The 5,492-nt window shown below is 48.0% G+C and overlaps 1 non-coding gene across 1 annotated transcript; it reads right to left on the reverse strand.

Moving 5' to 3' along the window:
• Window positions 1-212: 212 nt before the first annotated feature.
• Window positions 213-350, reverse strand: LOC119945363. Its single transcript, XR_005456230.1, has one exon. It is a non-coding gene; the product is annotated as a small nucleolar RNA SNORA7 (small nucleolar RNA).
• Between the last annotated feature and the right edge of the window lie 5,142 nt (window positions 351-5,492).

Consider the following 5,492-nt stretch of genomic DNA (forward strand, 5'->3'; position numbering starts at 1 on the left):
CGTTGTTGTTATCTTGTGCTGTCGAGTCGTGCCCAACTCATAGTGGCATCTCTCCCGGAACCCCCCCCACCTCCATCTGCAATTTTTCTGGTAGTGTATCCAAAGAGTTTTCTTGGTAAAAATCCAGAAGTGGTTTACCATTTCCTCCTTCCGAGCAGTCCCCACCCTCGATTCTCTCCCGTGCCGCTGCTGCCTAGTATGGGTGAGTTTTGAGTTGTAGCAGATTGCCTTCCACTCGCTATCCACTGCCCGAGGTAGGAATGGAACGGGCAGGCCTCTACTTGGCTCTCCCTCCCGTAGTCGAGACTGGTAGAGGACTGGAAACTCTCCAGCTGCGACCCTGAGAGGGGACGTAAATTCAGCCTCGGGGCATATTGTTGGGTACTTAGTACACAGTAAAAGCTAAACGAATACCACAGTTGTTATGGTTATTATTATTAGTAGTAGTATTATTGTATTATTATTCGTTAAGCACTTACGATGTGCCAGACACTGGACTAAACACCGGGGTAGATACAAGTTAATCATGTTGGACACAGTCCCTGTCCCTCATGGGGTTCGCGGTTTTAATCCCCATTTTACAGACGAGGTAACTAAGGGATGGAGAAGTGAAGATGAATAAAAAATAAATAAATAAATGATGGCATTTGTTAAGCACTCACTACATGCCAGGTGCTGTAGTGAGTGCTGGGTCGGATACAAGCAAATCAGGTTAGAAACAGTCCCTGTCCCACATAGAGCTCACAGTCTCAATCCCCATTTTACAGATGAGGTAACTAAGGGGTGGAGAAGTGAAGATGAATAAAAGATGAATAAATAAATGATGGTATTTGTTAAGCACTCACTATATGCCAGGCGCTGTACTGAGCGTTGGGTTGGATACAAACAAATCAGGTTAAGAACAGTCCCTGTCCCACACAGAGCTCACAGTCTCAATCCCCATTTTAGGGATGAGGTAACCAAGGCGCAGAGAAGTGAAGTGACTTGTCCAAGGTCACACAGCAAACAGGTGGCAGAGCCAGGAGTAGAACCCATGACCTTTGACCACACTCTCAACCCTGGCACTAAGCAGCGGCAGGATGAAAGTCTGACTTGGTTGTGGTACTGCTTCTAAATCACTGAGTCACAGCTCTGTCTGAGAGACTCCACTTCCTTACATTTGGGAAAAGGGTGGAGAATCCAGGCTGCACGTTCATCTTATCCTCACTATTTACTGAACCCCTACTGTGTTCAGAGGGTTGTATTGGACACCTATCATGTTTAGAGCACCGTGATAGGCCCTCAGGATTATTTAATACAAGTAAAGCTCCTCTCTTGAGGAATTTACTAGCCAATGGAGAAGACAAGTGGATATGAGTTGCCAAATACATCAGGTTAAAGAGAAAGAGCGAAGGTACAGATGATTAGATCAGAAGGAAGTAATTGGATAACAGATGAATAAACATTAAGATAAGTAGTAAGGGGGCTTTTAGAGACTTTGAAGACAGAGAAACAGCGAGGCCTAGTGGAAAAAGCCCAGGCTTGGGAGTCAAGAGGGACTATGTTCTAATCGCTCTGCCACTTGTCTGCTGTGTGGCCTTGGAAAGTCACATCACCTCACTGTGACTCAGTTTCTTCATCTGGAAAATGGGGATTCAATGTGTGGTCTCCCTCTAAATAGACTGTGAGCCTCACTGTGGAGCAGGGACCGTGTCTAACCTGATTATCTTGTATCTACCCCAGTTCTTAGAATAGTACTTGGCTCATAGCAAGTGCTTAACAAATAATAATAATAATATCAATTCATTCTTTTAATTGTACTTATTGAGCATTTACTGTGTGGAGATCACTGTATTAAGCACTTGGGAGAGCACAGTATAATAATAAACAGACCAATTCCCTGCCCACAATGATCTTTAATAATAACAGTAATAGGGAGAGACACAGTTGGGCAGATTGAGATGGGTTCTGTTGGAAGAAGTGGTTTTAAGGAGGCTTTGGAGATGTGGTGGGGTACAATGAAAAGGGAAGGGGATTCCACGCAATGAGGGAGGGGAAAGTTGTCTCGCTCCTGTCATGGGGTAGCAGGAGTGGATCCTTTTTCTCCTGTGTGTTGTGACCGTGAGGTCCAGGGGGGTCTCACCTTGTTGGGGCCCCTGGATAGGCTGAAAGATCGGGAAGAATAGGACTCTTTTCTCCTTCCTGTGGTGGGAAACTGAGGGTTCTGCCCTGCCCTGTGTCACATATTCCTCAGATATGCCACTGCCATGCTACTGGCATGCCAGAGACACACCATAGACAAGCCACAGATGCCAGAGGCACACAACAGACATGCCACAGGCTTGCCACGGACATATCGCAGACAAGCCACAGACACCCCAGGCGCACCACAATGTGGTTTAATGCAGTGAGCACGGGCTTGGGAGTGAGAAGCAAGTGAGTTCTAATCCCGACTCCGCCACGTGTCCGTTGTGTGACCTCGAGCAAGTCACTTCACTTCTCTGGGCCTCAGTTACCTCACTTGAAAAGTGGGGATTAAGAGTGTGAACCCCATGAGGGACAGGGACTGTGTTCAACCTAATGACCATGTATCTACCCCAGAGCTTAATATAGTGCCTGGAATATAGTAAGCGCTTAACAAGTACTGTATGCCACAGGCACACCACCAGTAAGCCCCAGACACCAGAGCCATGCAACGTATATGCCCCGGGCACACCACAGACATGCTAAAGACAGATACACAACGAACATGCCACAAGCACATGACAGACACATCATAGGAACACTACAGGCATGCTACAGGCTTGTCACACACACCACAGACATGCCACAGCTGTGCCATAAACGCACAACAATCATGTCACAGACATGTCACGGACCCATCACGGACATGCCACAGGCACACCCCAGACACTTACATAGCCTTTCCAAATACGCCCCACAGACATGTCACGGACAGGCCACAGATGTACCATTGGCACAACTATGTGGAAAGGGCTGTTGTGGCTACCTTGGAGGGAGAGACTAGCCACCCTTGCAGTTCAGGAGGCTAAAGCCTCCACCGTGACAGGCAGAAAGAGAGGATTCTGGGATAAATGGATGGATCGGAGCTGGGAGACCGAGTCTTCAGCCCCCCGTCCGACGACTCCCATCTGTTCCTATCCACTGAGTGACCGGGGGTTTATTTAGGGACAATCGTCCATGGTTACAAGCCTCATCAGCCCCTCTCAGGAGTTAGTCGTTCTTCAAGAGCGACGTAGGGAAAATTCAAAACCAGGAGACGCCGCGGTGGAATCCTCCGTCCTTATTGTCCATTATGAAAGCAATCAGCGGTGAGGGGTAGGGGAAGTCCTGGAATGCCTGCTGTCCTTCGGTGGGGGTCTGCTTCTCCCCTTAGCACTGAGCTGTCGGGGGTACACAAAGCTCAGACCCCCATCGGAGGCCGGGGGTGGGTGTTCTGCTGCTGTCAATCACAGAAACAATTCCCGGTGCAGAGCTGACCTGGTCATTCCTGTGGCTGGGTCATGCTGAGCAGCCACTGAGGCTGAGGCTTTGCCATTTCTGGGCAATCTGGCTGATCTCAGCCCTTGAGGGGCGGGCTGTTGAGAAGGCAGAGACCCTGGCTTTTAGGGACTCCATCCTGGAGAGGTGGGATGGAAGCGGGGCTTCTGGCTTGGAATTGGTCAGAAGGCATTTCCAGAGATAGATCTTGGGCCTGAGCATCTGAGTTAGGGGCTCATAGGGAGGGGGCCCCTAACTCAGCTCTAGCTCATCCCCCAACACAGTCCTTCCTGATCATTCTTTCGTTCAATCGTATTTATTAAACACTGTACTAAGCACCTGGGAAAATACGACACAACAATAAACAGCGACATTCCCTACCCACAAAGAGTTCACAGGCTAGGAACGGGGGAGACAGACATCAATACAAATAAATGAAATGACAGATATATACATAAGTGCTTTGGGGCGTGGGGCGGGAGAGAAAAGAGAGCCAGTCGGGGATGTAGAAGGGATTGAGAGATGTGGAAAAGGGAAGGCCTCCTGGAGGAGATGTGACTTCAATAAGGCTTTGAAGGGGAAGAGAATAACCACGCCCTGCCAATTCTATTTATTTACATTAATACCTGTTTACTTGTTTCGATGTGTTTATATCTATAATTCTATTTATTTATATTGATGCTATTAATGCCTGTTTACTTATTTTAATGTGTATATAGCTATAATTCTATTTATTTATACTGATGCTATTGATGCCTGTTTACTTGTTTTGATGTCTGTCTCTCCCCTTCTAGACTGTAAGCCCGTTGTGGGCAAGGATTGTCTCTTTTTGTTGCTGAATTGTACTTTCCAAGCGCTTAGTACAGTGCTCTGCACACACTAAGCGCTCAATAAATACAACTGAATGAATTAATGAACAAGCTCCAACCTGTCCCAGCCCAGCCCCAACCAAACCCAGCCGGCCCCAGCCCACTCCCAACCCAGGCCCCTCCGGGCCCAGACTCAGGATATTTCCCTTGTTCCACTCTGGCGTGTTTCAGGGGGCCCCTGCTCCCCAATACTTGGTATTCCTTCCCCCCTTCCCTCTGAGAACAAACTCAGCAGTAGGAGCTGTGGAAGGGGAACATTGAGAACTGAAGATTAGCATCCCGGGCCAAAAGGCCTCTAGTGCCAAACCTGAAACAGAAAGCAGAGCGGGGTGAAATGAGCAGGTAGCAGAGACAGAAAGCCAAATTCCTAGACTCCCCACAAAGTCTCTGTAGGCTGAAATTAATTTTCAAGACGTCCCGGTGCCGAAAGAAAGAATCTCTCCTAACGGGAAGAGGCATAGCCTGGTGCCTAAAGCATGGGCCTGGGAGCCAACCCCAGCTCCACTACTTGTCAGCTGTGTGACCTTGGGCAAATCACTTCATTCCTCTGCGTCTCAGTTCCCTCATCTGTAAAATAGGGATTAAGACTATGAGCCTTCTGTGGGACAGGACTGTGTTTAACCTGATTAGCTTGTACCTAACCTAGCACTTAGTAGAGGGCCTGGCTCACAGTAAGTGCATAACAAATGCCAAAAAACCCGCCCCAAAACAACGGAAAAAAAAACAAACCTGTTCCCCAAGCCTGACCCTTGTGCTGAGCTGGAAACTGCCTGGCAATTTCTGGAAACTGAAACTGAACTATCCTTCAGCATAAAGAAGAAGCGTGGCTCAGGGGAAAGAGCCTGGGCTTTGGAGTCAGAAGTCATGGGTTCAAATCCCGGTTCCACCACTTGTCTGCTGTGTGTGACTTTGGGCAAGTCACTTCTCGGGGCCTCAGTTACCTCATCTGTAAAATTGGGATTAAGACTTTGAGCCCCCTGTGGGGCAACCTGATCACCTTGTAACCTCCCCAGCGCTTATAACAGTGCTTTGCACATAGTAAGCACTTAATAAATGCCATCATTATTATTTATTATTATTGTCTGCTATGTGACTTTGGGCAAGTCACTTAACTTCTCTGGGGTCACTTAACTTCTCTGTGCC

Source organism: Tachyglossus aculeatus, chromosome 24, assembly GCF_015852505.1.
Source record: "Tachyglossus aculeatus isolate mTacAcu1 chromosome 24, mTacAcu1.pri, whole genome shotgun sequence".
Lineage (NCBI taxonomy): Eukaryota > Metazoa > Chordata > Mammalia > Monotremata > Tachyglossidae > Tachyglossus > Tachyglossus aculeatus.